General features: G+C 35.7%; 1 pseudogene; it reads right to left on the reverse strand.

Moving 5' to 3' along the window:
* Window positions 1-14,153: 14,153 nt before the first annotated feature.
* On the reverse strand, window positions 14,154-19,084 carry LOC134385680 (NACHT, LRR and PYD domains-containing protein 7-like; annotated as a pseudogene).
* Between the last annotated feature and the right edge of the window lie 1,166 nt (window positions 19,085-20,250).

A 20,250-nucleotide genomic window follows, 5' to 3' on the forward strand; every position in this document is an offset into this window, starting at 1 on the left:
TGAGCCCATACTCACAGAATTCGCTAGTATTGTCATGTTCCCAACCAGCCTGAAGCAGCTAGCTTGATGGGAAGTTGAAGTGACCTTTTGAAAACTCAGTTACAGTGTCAGCTGTGTGGCAATACATCACAGGGCTGGGGCAAGGTTCTCTGTCAGCATCCAATATGTGGTGCTTTTTCTCTCATATCCAGGTCCAGGAATCAAGGAATGGTAATGGGACTGGCACCAGTCATGATTACCCCCAGTCACCCATTAGAAAAATTTTTGCTTCTTCTTTCCACAACCTTATGTGATGCTAGGCTTAGAGATCTTAGTTCCAAAGGGAGAAGTGTGCTTCCACGAGGAGACACAACTATGATTCCATCGAAGTAGAGTTATCATGCTGGCTGAAGTGATTGATCCTTAGTACCAAGGAGAAATTGGAATACTGCTCTACAATGGAGGTAAGGAAGAGTATTTCTGGAATACAGGAGATCCCTTAGAGCATCTCTAAGTACTAACATGCCCTATGATTAAGGACAACAGAAAACTACAAGGACTCAATTCAGTCAGGACAACTAATGACCCAGACCTTCAGGAATGAAAGTTTGGGTCACCCGAAAAGGTAAAGAACTACAGCTGAGATGCTTGCTGAAGACGAAAGGAATGCAGAATGGGTAGTGTTAGAAGATAGTTATAAATGATCAAATGATTGGCTTAAAAAATAAGGACTGTAATTGTCATGAGTATATCTTCCTTAGCTTTTATGAATACATTTGTGTTTGTGTGTCTATGAGTATGTGTGTGTATAAAATATGTTTTCTTCTCTCTCTTATCCCTGATTATGTGACATAAGATGCTTTAACTTTATATTGTAGTATTTAAGTATTGTTAATTTTGCATCATAGTATTTAAGTTACAGGATATCGAGAAGAGTAAACCTTCTCCACTGGCAAAGGGGTTAGTGCAGTTTTGGTTGAATGCAGGACAGTCACATCATGTTAGATGGGGTTATGGCTTGTTATTGTCTTTATCTGGAGATTAACTATGGTTTAAGGAGATGTGCACGGGTGCCAAGTTGACAAGGGGTGATGGTTTATATTATATGTCAACTGGACTGGGCCATGGTGTACCCAGATATCTGATTAAATATTATTCACTGGTGTCAGTAAGGACGTTTCCAGAAGAGATTAGCATTTGAATGGATGTTGACTCAGTAAAGAAGATGGAATTTAACAATGTGGGTGTGCATCATCCAATTCATTGACTGCTTGAATAGAACAAAAAAGATGAAAGAAATTTGGATTTGCTCTCCCTCTCCCTGACTGCTTGAGCTGGAATATTTATCTTGTTCTGCGCTGGAAGTCATGATTCTTAGAACTACAGACTCAGACTGGAATCTACACCATCGGCCCTCTCTCTCTCGGGCACTGGAGCTATACCACTAGCTTCCTGGGTCTCCAGTTTCCAAAAGGCAGATGGTGGGACTTCTCAGCCTCCATAATTGTGTGAGCCAATACCTTGTAATAAATCTCTTTTATACATATAATTCAATATAATAGATATGTATATATGTATGTGTATGTATGTATATATGTGCTTATGCATATATACAGACACATATACATGCGCACACACACACACACACACACTATTGGTTCTGTTTCTCTGGAGAACCCTGAATAGTACATATGGAAAAGGGAGAAACAAGAGGCCACATGTGGACTGCAAGACACAGATCTTTTTCTTTACTTTTTTTTTTTTTTTTTTTGGCAGCTGGCTGATACAGGAATCAGTATCACGCTCTAACCAACTGAGCTTGGTATTATCAGCACCACGCTCTAACCAACTGAGCTAATTCACCCCAAGAAATAGATCTTTTTGGTAGGAAATAAAGAATGGGGGAGATGTGTTGCCACGCAGCTACCAATCCTGGAGAACATATTAAAAGTGGTAAGAGACATTGTTTAATGTGTGTTGCAATTCATTAAGCATATAGTTTCCTCTTTACCACCACTTTGTGTAAATATCTTGCTGCAGTCTAAGAAAATTAGAATTGCTTACACCCACACCCATCCACACCCATCCACACACACATACACACACACACACACACACACACACACACTCACACACACACACACACACACACACACACACTTTGTTTTTCTTTATTCTAACAGAGCACTACTACTTTTCAAGGAAAGCACAGATGCTGGAACAGTCAGTCACCCAATTTGTGAGAAACTTGAAAAGTAAACAGAAACATAATGCCAGCAATGGACTTTAGCACCTGGATTGATGTAAATACACATATGGGTATATTCTTATACATGTATTTTCAAAATTATTTTATGTATATTAAAGTAATTGTATATATATTTTCCTTCCCCCTACATGAATGATTGTGTTTTACAATACACATTTTTCTACACTTTGCCTTTTTTTCAGTGAATTTAGTCTTGTGATAAGATCATATCAGTTTATAACAAGCATCTTTGATTTTTATGGCTGTGTGGTATTTTATTGTATGTACACACAATTTATTTACACAATTTTATATTGATAGAGATATAGATTGTTTCCAGTTTGTTGCTACATGACAGAGAGCTAGGTGTTATCCAAATATATGTTTTCCTGTCCATAGTATAGATTTATTACTTGGAAGTAGATGCTCAACCTGAGACTATATGTCCAAGACCCTCTTGAATCTAGTTGTCATGTGACTTGTTCTTACCAATATAATGTGAGATTAAGTTATATATCTCTTCCAGGGCAGTGCTTTTGAGAAATAGGTATGTTTTCTTTACTCGCTTATTCTCTCTTCTACCAACTGGAAATAGAGGGTAATGAATGTCTCTGTATACCAGATCCTGTTTATCTTTGGCCCCAATATTTTGTAAGTGTAACAATCTAAATTTGTTGTCCTTTATGTTCTTCCACAATTCTCTGGAAAAAAAATGTGTTAGAGGTAATTTTTTGAGATATTTTATGTCTAAAAATGTAAGGGTTTTTTCTGTCTTCCAATTTGAGTGATACCATGACTCAGTATAAAATTCTAAGATGGAAATAAATTTTGTTCAGCATTTTGAAGATGTTGCTATATCATCTTTTAGCATCCAATGTTGATGTTAATGAATATAATGTCACCTGGTCCTGCCCCCTTGCATGTAATTTGTTTTGGGTTTTTTTGTTTTATTGTATTTTCCCCCACCTTGGAAGATTTTAAGTCCACTAGACTCAAGCTCCAGTGAGAGAAGAAACTATATCAACCTTTTATTGCCAAGTCCTTAGCACAACCTAGGGTATAGAAAAAGACCAAAGACTCAATATTTAACATGTTAAATTAGTGAATGAATGAATGTAAAAGTAAAAACAATCAAACATGAATGAATCTAAGAGGCACACTGGTCATGACTTTTGTGCCTCGATCGTCACAATCTTCTCTCAGTGTTTCTGAACTCTCAGTTTAGACTGGCTTCAGTCACGGAAGAATGTCCAGAAAAGCAGCCCTTAACTTTGAAAAGGAAGACGATCAGCAGCCAGCGGCTTTATGCAGCCCCCTCGAAGACCATGACTCTTCTCTCATGCTCCATTGGGACCTGCCCTCTTTTAAAAAATCTATTCATCAGACCTCTCTTACTCTCTGCTATTTAATAAGGAGAAAAGAGAATGATAGCAACCATCCTCAATAGAGCCTTTTCTTCTTCTTTTCTTTTCTTTTCTTCTTTTGCCTTCCAAACCAGGGCAGTTTAAGACAGATGATAAACTATATCATAGAGGAAAATTGAATCCAGATAAAATTATGAACACTAAAGTAAACAGAAAATGCTCAAATTGCAGAAGAGATAGATGTTACTTTGCCTGATCAGAAGTTGCTCAAAGTGAAAGTAAACATTATTTAGAGAACTGCTGTATACACTGAAACAAGATGTCTGTTTTCGACTGTAATATCAGCAGATATTTTGGTAGACAACAGCAGTTTCCTCTATGAAATTGAACACAAATGTTCAGAGGTGTACATCTAGGATTTTTTTTTAATGCTCTATTATCTTTCAACTTGAAAAAATACTTCTTATGTCTTTACACATTTTTAGCCAAGCCAACAGTGGTTGAAAATACATTTCAATCACATGAACTGGGTCCTGTGCATCTACAGAGCAGCACGCTATTTGTAGCAGCTGGAAACACTGAAAGAGACCACCAAGCTCAGACCATGTGACTTTTAGTCCAATTCCAGCTTTGTTATTAATTGATTAAGCTGGAACAGATAATATATATTTTATTTCCCTCTTTCTTTTACATGATCATAATATCGCCATTCTGTCTCATGTTTTCTTTGCCTAATAAAATAATATACATGAAAATACAATGACAATTATAAAGTTCGTAAAATATTTAATAAATGTTTGCTTCAGTGAGTCTACCTATTGCCTATCCATTACTTATTGATTTATGAAAATGTCAGTATTGTGTCTTCTCCACATCTGAGAGGGAACTTAGTGTGATGTGAAAGGCATGACTCTGGAACAGACTGCCTACATGCAAAACACATTAGTAATAATTAGTAAGTTACTTAATCTCTCTATACCTGTTTCCTTTGCTGTAAAATTAAAAACTGCCCCAAAGAGTTATTTTAAGCTTAACAAATTAAATACATGTAAATAATTTAGTGCCTAGCTCATAATATGATCTCAATAAATGTTACATATTATTGTTATTCACATATTACACATCACATACTAAATACATTTGGACATACAGAAGTTCACCCTTAAACTCTTACTTGTCAGATTCACATTTTCATATGCTATTGCTAATTCTCTTGAAACACAACTTTTGAGTGCCAGATGACACCTAGGAATTACCAGTTCTATATTTGATCCTATCTCTGCTCTATGCTCAGCATTATTCCAGAAAAATTAAAATGTGAAGAAAGGGAACATGATAAAATAAAATATATAATAAATATGAGAAACCACATATGACCAATTTATTAGGAAACACAATATATACTTTTATTTCTCATTTTGTTTAGAAAAGATTCAATTAAAACTGATAGACTTGACTTATAAATTGAAAATATTGGTAAAGTTATTTTCTATTTAAAACGTCAATATTGGTCCACCATTTAAACACATATATTTCTAAGGCAAGGTTTCGTTAGTTTTCAGAATTTACACTCGGGATTGACCTGAGTTGTGCTAAGGATCCATAATGTGCCTGACTTTTAAACTTCCCAACGTTTTCTACACTATCTAAATCTGATCTATAGCTATTCTGCGTGCAATTGGCTTTGGAATTATGGTTCTGTTCTAGATGAAAATGTTAATTCATAGTTAATAAGTTACTTGAATTTTAAGAAATAAATTTAAATTCCCAAGAAGAACTATGTGAGAAAATCCCTGTTCTAACACATCAAATAGTTTTAAGAAAGTCATTTTTTTAAGTAGAATAGATTTACAATGTGTAATTTGAGATTGCAACATTAGCAAATAAAGTTTGAGGGGGCAAAGCATAGTTAACTAAATGCCTGGTGAGAAATATTTTAAAATCAAATTGAAGCACATCTTTGATTTTTTCCAGAATATGAGTATCTTTTCATACTAATGCAAGTCTATGTGGAGTATTGTCTTGGGAAACGTAAGGGACAGCTAGTGACAATTGCAGCAGCATCCAGCGATGCTGGTGTAAGAAGCAGTTACTCGGTTTACCTGATCATTCCCTTGTGCTAAAAGATTCTTGTTGTACTTTCTGTTCTTAATCTTGTGTAACTGCTTTGATTCTCGCATGATTTCCGAGTCTGATTCTCTAGGCAGCTATTTCTTTTGTAAGCCATTCCTTTTCTTCCATTCTATTCTACTTAAGATAACCATTGTGTATAATCAGTATTTCTAAATAATATATTAGTGAGATAGCAGAGCACAGTGGAACAAGGTCAAGATTTGAAGTTAGCTAGACTGACGTCTTGTTTGTGCTACTTCTTACCTATAAATGGTATCAGATTACTTTAACCCTCTGTGCCTTATTCTCCTCATATATAAGATTGAATTTATATTACTTAGCCTCAGGGTTGTTCTAAGGATTGAAATAAGACTAGCATCGAATACAATGTCTGGCAAACAAGGTTCAATAATGGTAGCAGACTAGTGATATCCAAATTCGCTTTGATCATTTCTTTTTGCATGTCACCCTTCTTCAATCATTGGAACACTATCTGGAGTACCTCACCTTGACCTGCATTCTAGAAATTTATTTGACAACATGCATTGTGGTACAGAATCTAAAGCTTGCTAAAGCAAAGCTAAATTATTTGTATTGCTTGCCTTTTTCACACGTTGAGGCAACTTAAACTCTTCCAGTATGAATCAGGGTGGGTGATTCTGGGCTGGGTGAAAATATAATCATCTTGCTGCGAGAAGGCAATGCCTTTTACTCCATTCCTGTTTTCTGTGATGAGAGATTTTTTCCTAAGCCTTTCACAGCCCACTTAATACCTCTACCTTTCTCCCTCTTGCTGCCTACAGGGAACAAATGTTTACATTACACCACTATCCACGGGAAGAGTTTGTCCCAGCTCAGCATTGCCTAGAATTGAGTGAGCAAATCTCCCTAGATCTGGGATTTATATAGCAGGCCCATATATTTCTTACACTAGGTTATGTCTTGTTTCCTAGAGTCATCAGTTAAAAGGTGACATTTAGGACTTCTTATGATTCTCATTTGGTTCATTTCTCAAATTGTTTAGATCTTGGTTGGAAAGAGAGATGCTGCTTGCATTAGTCAGTTTTCTGTTGCTTCTGTTGTTCAGAATACCTGAAACTGGGTCATTTATAAAGATATGAAGTTTATTTATTTCAGTTCTTGAAGCTAAGAAGTTCAAGGTCCAGGGGACACATCTGGTGAGGATCTTCTTCCTGGTGGGGACCCTGCTGAGTTCCAAGTCAGCACAGGGTATAACATGGCGAGAGGGCTGAACATCCTAATGTGCTTTCTTCCTCTTCTTATGAAGCCACAATTGTCACTCTCACAATAACCCAGTAATTCATTAATTCATTCATCCATTAATCCGTGAATACATTAATCCACTCATGAGAGAAAAGCCCTCACAATCCAATCACCTCCTAAAGAACCACCTCAATGTTGTCACATTGAGGAGTAAGTTCCAACATGAGCTTTGGAGGGGGCAAATTTTCAAACCATAGCACTATCTATTAAGGGTCCCCCGCTGAAGCCTAACTTACCTCAAAAAGAAGCTAAAAGACTTTCTGATTCACTTAAAGCTTCAATTGCCCTGACTAAGTCTACTTAAACTAGAAGGGCTGCATTTAAGAGACACCATACACTCAGAGCTGCTTCTATAGCAAAGGGTGAACATATCTTTGACTAGGCACTTATAAGGAGAGTACGGCTGGCAGGTGACTCTGTGGATAAACTACAGTGAACCTACAGGAAAACTCATTGCACATTACTTATCAGACATTGCATTTTTAATGCTCTCAGACAACATACTATGAGAAAACAACAGTAAAGGAATCTAACTGACTTTTTGCATACCTAACATGCGACACGTCCCTAGCAAGAAAGGTGTCATTTTAGAGATGAGGAAACTGAGCTTCAGAGGAGTTGAGTAATCTAAAGACACATATCTAGGAATCAGTTAATAGGACTAACCCATAAGGTGTTTGATTCCCAGCTCTTTTCTCTTTAATGGTATATACACAACTCTTGTAACTCTGAAGAGTTTTCACTCTATTTGGAGAAAGAAGATTTATAGTTTCAGATACATATGTATAATTTTCCACCTTTCCCCACTCCCCCAAATAAACGTTTAAAAAAGTGTATAAATCAAAAAAGTGATACTGTGAAGTTCAAATGCAAGGAATTCAAATTATAGAGGAAAGGCATTATAGAATAATGTTAGTCAAGGACTGAAGGAACAACAAAAAAGGAAAATCATAATAGTACATATCCATATATACCTACATATTATATCTACATATATATGTACAACCATACATACATATATATATATATATATATACTCGTACAAATATATTCACGTTCCCTTCTCAATAAATTGAACTTCCATTAACTCCAGTGGGCAACTGTTTGAATTGTACCCATTATCTATATAAATATGTAATGTCCCAAGTGTGCAATTATGTCAGCCCACAGTGAAAAATAACTTGGTTTAAAAATCCATGAACTGGGAATTTGACTGATTTCAAAATATTTGCATTTCAAGGGACAGAGACACTTCATAGAAACTGTCAGTAGCTCAATGCAGCCTATTAGTGTACATTTTATACTAAAGAAACAGCTTTGTGGATGGGAATTCTTTCTCGCCAGCAAGAGAGATGTACTTTTCCTACCACAGTTTGATGAGTCTAAGGTTAGTTGGCTCGTTGCCCATTTTTCCAATGCAGAACATTCTCTCCAGGCACATTTGGGCTTACACTATATGAGAAGAAGTTTATATCTGAAACACAATAAGGGCAGTCCATTTACTGTTCAATCGATACTATCATTCATAGAGCTAAATACACGTTTGTCATTTGATCACAATTGCATTGTCATCATCAAAAATCTTCCACATTCTTTTCTCTAAGGGCCTGACCAGACACAAAATGATTGTGTGTTTCATTAGGAAGCTAACAATCCAAATAAAATTACAAACTTTTTAACTTCAGTATAAGACTATATGAAAAAGAGAGATGATCTGTTTAATGTTAAGTTTGATTAGCACATACTTTTATATGATCTTATCATCAATATTTTTAGTGACAGAGTTGCTACATCTTCAACACTTACTGAACTCTGTCAACCAAAATGATGTAGTTTATTCAACATAGTGTGCTAACTATTGTGCCCTAAAGCAAATTCTAATAATGTTAGGAAGATAGGACTCTTTTCCATATGAGAACTAAAGGCACTATATGACAAATATATATATTTTTAAGTGGCAGTTTGAATGAGCTAAGGTAATTCTGAGAATCAATCACAGTAAATTACACTGAATGTGGAATATTGCATAGACATATGATTTAAACCTTGAAAGAAAGATAATAATTGAAAACAAGTTTTGGGCCGAGCCCGTGGCGCACTCGGTAGAGTGCTGCGCTGGGAGCGCGGCGACGCTCCCGCCACGGGTTCGGATCCTACATAAGAATGACCGGTGCACTCACTGGCTGAGTGCCGGTCACAAAAAAAGACAAAAAAAAAAAAAAAAAAAAAAAAAAAAAAAAAAAAAAAAAAAAACGAAAACAAGTTTTGAAGAGTAAAGGAACATGTACAATCCCCAGGCTGCAGAGAGAAGATAATGTTTGTACCACGAAATAGACTTGACATTACAAAAAAAAAAAAGCCAGGGCTTGCAGAACAAGTAAATTTGCCGTGAAAAAGGAAAGACTTTGAAGTTTGGTTTCACCTTAGTTTCTAGCATTCACTGTGCTGTGTCATACACATGGATGGTGTAAAAATGTAGTAAGATAGTGGACTGATTCCACGCAGACAGGTAGGCAGTATGTGTCACAAATCCAATTAGCCCAAAGAGAGCAGGGAGTTTAAGAAGATGGAATCCAGGCAAAAGTGTCACTGCCAATGTGGAAATTCCATCAAATAAAAGGGTCAAACAAAACTGTTTTAAGGTGAAAGAAGTTGAGGTCCCATAAAATTCCTATTCTACTGAAAGTAGGGATCAACAGGCATTCAACAAATATTTATGAACAACTTACTATATGTCTGATATTCTGCAAGATATTGAGAAAATAAAGATAAGTGGAATACAGTACAGCTTCCTAGGAACTGTAAATTCTAACAGATAATAGACATAGATGGATGAATGGATGGATGGATGGAAACATATAGAGAGAGATACACAAAACATCAACCCAATAAGCATTTTAACAAAATAGAGGTAGGTGCTTATAACGGAGTAGGTGCTTTATTCTTCTAGAGACACATGAAAGGATTTGAAAGGATTCTTGAAGGATGAATCCCTAGGAGCAATTGCTATTCCACAAATCCCTTCTGGTGTTTCCTACCACCTCTGCTCTGCACATGACTCACCTTGGGCCACCTTATAATTACTTTGCTGTAGAGATCAGGCTGTCCCCCGTTGTCAGTACTCCAAAATATAGACACCAATTCCTCCCATTAATTCCTTAAGCAAAGCTAACACAAGGTCACACTCTTTTTCACTCTTACCAAAAGGCTTAAGAGCAGAAGAGGGAAATACAAGACAGTAAACAAACACATGAAATGGGTCCTTATCAGATTCTCTTTTTTCTACATCCCAGTGAATATGCTTGCTGCTAGATATTTGTCTCCTGAGCTCCAACAGACATCAATGTTGCTAAAATGCCTCTTTTTAGACAGAAATCAATTTACTCTCCTTTCTCTCACTTCATTGCTCCCATCCTATTTTATTTTATGTCCAGCTAGCAAGAGTTAAAATTAGTTTATAATATATCACTCCCTTTGGACTGTAATCTCACAATAGGGTCTTTTTCAGGATAGTGTGAGGGTTAACCGTTCAGGTGCCGAATCCAGATTTCCTAGGTTTTCAACCTACCTCTTTTTTTTTTTTTTTTTTTTTTTTTTTTTTTAAATTTATTTATTTTTTTTATTTTGTTTGTCGTTTTTTCGTGACCGGCACTCAGCCAGTGAGTGCACTGGTCATTCTTATATAGGATCCGAACCCGCGGCGGGAGCGTCGCCGCGCTCCCAGCGCAGCACTCTACCGAGTGCGCCACGGGCTCGGCCCCAACCTACCTCTTTCATTTACCAGCTGGGTAATATTTAAAAAGTAACTTAACCTTTCTGTGCCTCAGTTTTATCATTAAAATAGGGTTAATAATAGTACTTTTCTCATAGGGTAGCTAGGAAAATTAAATAACAATGATATGTTAATGGTGCTAAGCAGATAGTTAATATTCAATGTATATTAAACTTATTATTACTGTTATGAAAAATAAACAGTGTGTCTGACATCCTCCTCTGATAGATAATTACTGAGATATTCTTCCTGGGTCAAGTTTTCAAAAAACAGTGTTTTAGAAACTACCTCACATTTGTTTAACTAAAGGAGCTGTCCTAGAACCAAGGCTTTCTGCTTCAAATCTGTGAAGCACATTTTTTGCAGTGCTCGCCTTCAGTAGCTACAAAAGCTGATAACTCACAAGAAGCCAAACAATTGTAATTTTGTCTTTGTTTTGATTTTAATTTGAAGGGTCTCTTTAGCAGGGTCTCCACTGCATTAGAAAAATGAAACAAAGTTATAATCTGAGAACACACAGAAAATTGTAATGTAGTTCACAATAGGAGCATGAGAACCCTTTTATTAAAGTAAAAATGTCCTCAGAACTTCACAAAGTAATCTTTATACTCCCAGAATGTATTGACAAAAAAAAAAAAAAAAAAAATGTGTAATAACAAGATGCTACTTTGTAAAGCTTCTAAAGAATTTTTATTTTATTAAGTACAGCTATGAAACCAAAGTTTAATTTTCTCCCCAGCTGCAACCAAGATGTCAAGTGATGCCCAACCAGGAAGTCATAAAACAGGACAAGCTGATCCACTGTTGATTGTCGTCACCTGCTTCAAATGTGTCCCCCACCCTACTCAGGAGCCCTGTTATAGATTTCAGAATCTCTCGCTCTGCCATCTGTCTCACAAACGTTCAAACTGTCTGCAAACTTCGAAGCCTCCACTGCTTCCCCTTCTACTCAGTTTAAAATATAACCTGAAATCTTAATTTTTGGAGAAAATAGAAGCCATCAAAGAGGAAATACCTCATTTTACAAATGTAAACCTACCCAGATCAATACCCATTCTATCTTCCATCAAAATAGTTCAAATAAACATGCACCTATTCATTTTAAGGATTGTGTCTCCAACAGTGTTTCAGATACCATTCTATTTTTACTTCTCTAATTTTACAATATCTGGCAACATAAATAAGGAAATTATTTTTTCTTTCCTTTGTATAAAAGTCCCTCTCAACTGTCTTTCCAATGGCTTTTCAATATGTTCAAGTATCTCCTAATATAAGAAAACCTTCACTCAAACCACCTGAAATTACTGTCCGGTCTCCCCTCCTCTTCCCAGGCAAAGTTTTGCAGTTTTCTTAGTATATATTCTTTCCATTTCCACATTCTCTATTTATTCTTCAAGCCATTCTAATATGACTTCTTGCCTATCATTTAAAATACAATCCTTCCAAAATGTTTCCTATTTTTTTTTCTTAATGACTTTGTATAAAATTGAACTGATCTATGCTTTAATTATTTTGGATAATTGTCTCCTAAAACCTTTCAGACTTCATGTTATTTTCCCGGCAGATTCAAAACTTTCAATGATTATTTGACTATTAATTTTTTCTACATCTTCTGAATGAGTTTTGGTAAGCTATATATTTTTGCAAGTGATTTTGCGTTTTCTGATCTAAAATTGTGACTAGATTATTTTGACATAATTTTAAAATTCCTATTTTATTATTATAACCCTTTATATCTTTCCATATTTACATTTGTGTGCCCTTTTTCCCCCCTTTTTTGTCTTTTGCAATCTTGCCAGAGGTTTGTTTATTTTATTATTCTTTTTAAGTACTAGCTTCTAACTTTGTTGATCCTCTCTATTTCATGTTTGAGTATTACTTATTACTCATCTATTTTTTTACTTTTACTTTCTGTAGGTTTGTTTTGCATTTTTTCTAACTTTTTAGATAAGTACTTAACTCATTGATTTTTAGCTTTTCCTTCTTTCATATATAAGGATTTAGTTCAGTTTTGATGTGGAGCATTTTCATTATTGTTTAGTTCATGCTTAAATTTTGTTTTCTTTTTTGACCCATTAGTTATTTGGAAGTGTAATATTTAATTTACAAATATATTTGGCATTTTAAAATTATCTTTCCATTATATTTTATTTCTAACTCAATAACGTTGTAATTTGTATAAACTGCTGTGTTTTTAATTATTTCTCGCTTGATTAGATTTGCATTATAGGTTATTCAAGGTTAATTTTTATAAATATCTTATGTGTGCTTAAAAAAATAACATGCTCTCTAATTTTGGGATTCAGTGCTCACTATATGTTCATGAGAGCAAACTTATTAATCATATTGTTCAAATCTTTCATGCATTTATACAAGTTTTCATACATTTACTAAGTTTGGTTTTTGGATCTCTTAATAGTGAAAATCAGATCTTCCAGTATGATGGTGGATTTATAAAGTTCTGCCTACCATCTGTCAATGTTTTCTGTATCCATCTTTGACTACATAATTGGGTGCAAAAAAAGAAGTAGAATTGCTCCATATCTATCATATGATTTGGAAGCTTTTATCCCAAATAATGGCATTTGCCTTAAATTCTATTTTGACTCATAATGAAATAACTTCAACAGCTTTATATTTGTCGATGATTCTATGTTTTTCTTATTTTTTAAGCTTAAAATGAATTATCTTGTGAATTTCATGTAGATGGATTATTTTTAAAAATTTGGTAATCTCTATAAGTGTTTCTTTCAACCCATTCTGTGCCTTCTATTACTACTGATTTGGGGTTTTTTTATGTTTAAAACATGTCATCTTTTAAATTGATATTTTTCTATTTACCCCATACAATTTTGATAGTGAATGATTTATTTATACATTTAGATGGTTATGTTTGTATTTAAACACATTTAATAAATTCTGAAGTAAGACAATATCTATATGCCTCCCCCCAAAATACAAAACTTTGGAGTATTTTAACTATGATCAAAAAGTAACCAACAATACTAAACATTAATTATTTTTAGTCAAATATCCCACTTCTATATTAGTATTTTAAACAACCCCTATTTTTTACTTATTTCACAAACAATTATAAAATGTTTACTTCTGCAAAGCACTATTTTTAACACTTTAAAACTTTACATTTTTTTTCTTTAACTTTTATTTTATTATCCTTGTGAGATATAACACATTGTGATTATAAAGTGAATATGTGACTTGTATAGAATTTACTATAAGCCAGAGAGGAAAAAAGAGCAGTGCTAAATCCTACATTTTGACACCTAGTCTACTATCATTTGACCCTTTGACCTTCACTAATGAGATGTCTTAGATGATATCTCACCAACTCACCCCAGACACATAATTAATGGAGAGAATGGTCTCAGGCTGCTCAGTAAAGAAAATCACAATACGACGATCTAGTTGTGCTAGCAACATTACATTCAGTTGTCAGTTTGGGATTGCTTTCGTTCACTTCCTTCAACAGCTTCTGTATTTTCATATTATATTCATCTACCTTCAACCTAAGTGTCTTCAGAGCTCTGTTCTTTTATTTTAAAGCCTCAAAGAGCAACGTTACTCCACTCTGCCCCAAGTTATTCTAGAACAGGTTCAGAGTTTCCAGCTTCTTATTGCTGAGGAGAGCAGACACAAGGTCCTCACAGCAGAAAGGGGTGATGGAGCAGCCCCAGAGCCCTAGGCATTTTAGGTTACAATTTGGATCCTTTAAAGCCTCACAGAGAAATGACACTCCAGCAGCGATGGGATTGAGACTCAGGTCCAAGTTCGTTAGGCTGGAGTCTTCTTGGAGTATCTTCAAGAGACGTTCACAGCTCTGTTTGGTTACGTTGCAGTTTGATAACGTAAGGGTCTGTAGTTTACATTCCGGGCAACTCTGTCCCTCATACACAAGTTTGACCCCACTATCCCCGAGGTCATTCTTGGCCAAGCACAAGTTTGTCAGCCTCTGGTTGACCATCAAAACAGAAGCAAGGTCCATACAAGAGGCTTTTGTAAGATGACACTTTTCCAACGATAACCTCTGCAGAGAACATTTTGGATGTCTCAAAGTCGTATACAGCACTTTGGCACCCTCATCTAAGAGCTCATTGTCTGAGATGTCCAGGTACATCAGGAACTGGTTGAGTTTGAAGGCCAAGGAGAAATCAGCCCATTGCTGAGTGGTGGCAGAACTAGATCCCAACCTCAGATACTGTAGGTTGCATCTTGGGTGTTTGAGGGTCTCATACAACATTGTTAACATCATCTCATCCCACTGGACACAGCCTTCTATTGTCAGGTGAGTCAAGGTCTTCTTACCAATGAAAGCCAGATGGAAATCTTGATAACCATCTCTAATCACCACTTTCTGAAGATGACAGGTGACATAGCTTATATAATCACAAAGAATCCTCACCATGGAGTCACTCAGAAAGCTTTGACTCACATCCGGAAAGCTCAGAGTCCTGTTTGAGCTGACCACAGAGCACAGATTTCTCCAGTGGTGAAGAATATAGCAGTCGGCTTGAGACCTCTCAAATTTAGGTGCTGATTCTGAAGTATCATTCTCCAAGAATATCCCCTTGGCTACCTGCAGTGTAAGTCACTGCAAGTTCTGGCAATGCTTAAGGCAGAACAAAGAGTAGATGATGTCTGTCTTATTTTCCAAGTGCAGAGACATTTCCTTGTAGTAGGCCATTGCACCCTTCACAAGCTCTTCATCCTGAGATTCAGAGACAATACAAAACCTCCTTCATGTCCATCATTGAGAGGATGGGTTTCTCCTCATTGGAGGTTGCTTTGCATTTCGGTATTTCCTGTTTGATTTCTATTGATACTTGGCAACCAAAAGTTGTCTCCAGCTCCTTGGCTCTCTTTTCATTCAAGAGACCAAAAAAGAAGTATCCCACTTGGGTCAGGTTGGGGTTACTTAATCTTTCTTCCTTGGAGAACAGCTTCTGCACATCCCCAATGTCCCACCTATGGCTATCCCTGTCTTCTTCCTCATTCTCCAGGACATAAAACATAGCTGCAAAAAAATTGCTGGACACTGAGGTGGATGAAGGAGTAGCAGCCCTAAAACTATTACCATTTTAATCCTCAAAATAATCTTATGGGTTTATTTTATATTTTAACATTTTTTGCTTTTTTTGTTTTGTTTCTGTGTATGTTTACCATTTTATCTTCATTGCCATTCACTTCTAGATTGAAGTATTTTTTCTGTATTTAACTTATTTGTTCCTGAGATACACTGTCTAGAAGTTCTTCTAGTAAGAGTTCCTTGCTGATAAATTTTCTAACATTTTCTAAAACATGACTTTATTCTGCCCTTTTTCTTGAACAATGGCTTACCTACACACAAAAAAATCATACAATGATTAGTTAAATTATCTCCTTTTATTACTTTGTGCACAATTTTCTATATTCCACTGGTGCTAGAGGGAAGTTTGCCATTGGTATTATTGCTTTTTCTTTATTAGGTAATTTTCTATTCTACTTTGGGTGCTCTTAAAATCTAAATCTTCTCTTTGGGCCAACCCCATGGCTCACTTGGGAGAGTGCAGTGCTGGGAGTGCAGCGGCACTCCCGCTGCCGGTTCGGATCCTATATGGGGATGGCCTGTGCGCTCACTGGTTGAGCACGGTGCGGGTGACACAAAGCCAAGGGTTGCGATCCCCTTACCGGTCACAAAAAACAAACAAACAAACAAAAAAATTCTAAATCTTCTCTTGGTCTTTGAAAATTTAAAACTTTACCCAAATCTGCCTTAAAGTGGATTTATATTTGTTTATTAATTTTGTGTTTTTTTGTGCTTCCTAAATCTGGGCATTTCTGTCTTCATTTATTCTGGAAAATTTGAATAAATTATCCCTTTAAATATTGCCTATCCAAAACCTTCCATATTTGTACATCTTGAATTCCAATTAAATTTTTCTTAGACTTTCTTGCTTTACTTCCTTATCTATAATTATCCCTCTTTTATGTTTGTTTTCTATTTTTTTTTTGTAAATTTATATATAATATATATTTTATAATTAAATTAATATATTTTATAATTTAAGTTATGTATATATAATTATACTTATATACAATAACATTATATATAAATATATAATATATATATATATTTTTTAGACCATTCTCTGTTGAGTTGTTTCTGTTATTTAAAGCATTTACTGACTTCTTAATTGAAATATTTCTATTTTGCATTTCTAGGTGTTATATTGGTTTTATTTTTTTTTAAAGTTGCCTGTTCAATTTTGTTGGTCTAATGTTGCCTTCTCATATTTTTAACTCTCTCTTATAATTCATTAAACATTTTATATAATTGTTTGTGGAATATACTATAAAGCATATGTACTTCACAGGACCTGGTTTTCCAAAGTCTTGCAGTTTCAAATATTGACCCTGCAAGGACAGGAAGTTTTCCTCAGGCTATAAGTCTCTGTGACAAAATAAGAATTGTGGCACAGCAGGATGCTGGCTCAAAGACAGACTAGTTACTGATTGATATGTAAAGATACTGAGAAATTGCTATAAGACTGAATGTTTGCTAAGATGAAGCTTGTGTTGATAAGACCACTTAATTGTACACTGGAATGTCATCTAGGTTGTTTCACTGAAACTTACCAGCCTATACTGTTAAACTATAACCCCACCTATGTCTCTTCCTGTAACTTCCTGGTCTGGAAAATAAATGCAGGAAGAGAACCCCAACTTGATATTAATTTTCCTAAGGAAGGGATGCCTCTTGCTGGAGGATCTCGGGAAAGTTAACCACTTCAGGGCTTCTCACTGCTTGGAAGAGATGGGCTTTGAGTAATCCTTTGCATCTCCATCACCCAGGGAAAGTGGGGTGACAAATCTGTGGGGGATGAAGCAACACAAAGCAACAATTGTTCTATAGACTTTATATAATCATTTCAAAATCTTTTGCCCTTGAGGGTTAAATAATGCTAGTTGTTATTTTTGCTCCTGTTCATAGTGGCTTGTTTCCTCACATGTGATGGAATTTGGAATTACGCTCATATTTGATAAGCAAAATTTGTGAGAATTTTGGTAACTTGATTTCAGTGTGTTTTTCCCCAAAAGAGATTTATTTGTGATCATCTTAAATATAACTTCCTGGCTGGAGGTTTTCCAGGCTCCAAGAGAAGTGAATATTCAAAATCTTTATATGAATGCTAGCAGAACTCTGGTCACTGTTTCTCAGTCTATGGTTTATTTTCCTAGCAAGAGCAGACAGTGACAAAGGCAATACACCTTATTGTCTCTCTTTTCTGGAGAGCAGGACTTCTGTTTGTTTGTGCTTATTTCTTCTCAGCGGGCATACTCATTTGATGGTGTAGCCTTTGTGGTAGGATCTCAGTTCTAATTCCCCATTTTGCAGAGAACAAAAGCTTTGTCACATTTACCCAGCACAGCTATTAAAACCTAAAACTTTAAGTTCATAGAAAACAAACTCTCTCACAGCACTGTCACTGCTGGCTTACGCTGAACATTCAGGTTTTAAGGTTTTCAGGTCCCTCTTCCACTTGTCTCCTGGAAGTACTCTTTACTCCTTTCTGCATTTGGTTATACATTTTTGAAAGAAAGTCTATTGTTCTTGTCCGTAAGATTTATTTGTGTGTGTGTGTGTGCGTCTGTGTGTGTGTGCATGTTTAATACATAGTTCCTTAAAATCTTTTTGCTAAAATCACAATAACCTCCATGTCTTTATATACAGTGGAATTTATTTAACTTTTCTAAAATTCAACTTATCTTTTAGCAGCAATGAATAGTGTGGACACTTCCCTCTTTGCAACATTGTCTTTGCTAGCCTTGTTTTTCTCTTATCTGGGTGGTTGCTCTTTCTGACTCCTTTAATTTTTATGTTCCTTAACAGACATTAAATGATTGAATTGTCTAAGCTTTATCCTAGGTTCTGTCTTCTTTAACTATACTTTTTCTCTGAGTGTTCCTGCTACTTTCATTATGAACAATTACCAAGAGAGATCTTTTTAGAGCACAAATCTGATCATTTTAACCACTGCCTACATTTATTCCATGTTTTTCAATGCTCTAAGAATAGAGATAAATTTGATCAGCATTGTCCACAAAGGCCTTGGAGAAGATCTGTTCCCCTCTCTCTCTCCTGCAGCATGCTTTCCCCTTCTCCTTTCAGGTTTGCACTGGCCTTCCCTAGTCCTTCGTATTCCCTGTGCTCACACCTAACACAGGCCTTTTACATAGTGTTTCCCTGTGCCTGACACACACTTCCATTTCCTTGGCCTGTAAAGTAACGCTTACCTGTACTACAGAAACCAGTTCTACAGAACCCATAGGTATCCCAGAACTGCCTTTTCTGATTGCCTTGGATATCTCAAATCCATCTTTAGCTGATTCTTACTTATTCATTGAACAGATATTATTGAGAACCTACTATGTGCTAGAATTGTTCTATATGTTGGAATATATCTAACTATAAAGAAAACACATCAAACCTCTTTGTACATAGTTGGGGGAGGTGATAGGAAATAGCAATAAACAAACAAATCTGTATTATTCAGAAAATATTAATTGGGAAAAAGACTCCTTCTTAGCACGGATCACTGTTTCAATTTCGAATTTGTTTCTATGTTCTTCTATTAGAATAGTATACTTCATTCTGAAGGACTCATCAGCAACTCTTAGAGAACAAAAAGGGATAGGAACAAAAAACAAAAGGACAAAAAAAAAAAAAAAAAGCAAGAAAAGAGCAGAAGAAAAGACAGAGGTGAAGTGAGATGCACCCAACTTGCAGACTGTTTCTACAACATTGGGAGACAGGGTAAAAATATGTGAATTTTATTTCTCAGCCACTTCTTGACTGTGAGGGGAGAATAAAGGGACTTGAGTTAGAGCAAAGGCAGAAATCATTAATCTGAGAACCTGACATAAAGCAGCTGACCAAATACAAGACAGGAGAAATAAAGGAAGATCCATCAAAAAAGAGCCCTTTGATCTAAGAATCTTTACAGTGACCCAGACTACTGCCAAGTAATATACTCAACCTAAATTGAAGAAATAATATACACCCATTGACCACCTTTACCCTCCTCTGCTTTGGGGAGTGCAGGGAAACTGCTGTCTGATTTACCCCTCTCATTTTGCTGAACACAGAATTACCTGAAGGCTCATAAATGAAAAGTGTGCAGCCTCCCAGCTGAAACACGAAAGGAATGATTTAAACAGTGCCCAGAAAAGCAGTTGGAGTAGAATGAAGAGAGGAAAGAGAAAAGAAGTAAAAGTGGCCTGACTCATCCTACCATTTTATAGATAAAAATCAAAAGAGGAGAGCAAAGGAGCAATTAGAAGCACCCAAACTGAGAACCATTTTCCACAGTATGCTTTTGGATATTGAAGTTAACAAATTGAGAAATGGGGTTAACGATATGATTTAGTGTTATAAAAATAATAATCACAATAAAAAACAGATTTTAAAATGTATGAATTATCAGAAAAGATTC

The sequence above is a fragment of the Cynocephalus volans genome, chromosome 9 (genome assembly GCF_027409185.1).
Source record: "Cynocephalus volans isolate mCynVol1 chromosome 9, mCynVol1.pri, whole genome shotgun sequence".
NCBI classification, from domain to species: domain Eukaryota; kingdom Metazoa; phylum Chordata; class Mammalia; order Dermoptera; family Cynocephalidae; genus Cynocephalus; species Cynocephalus volans.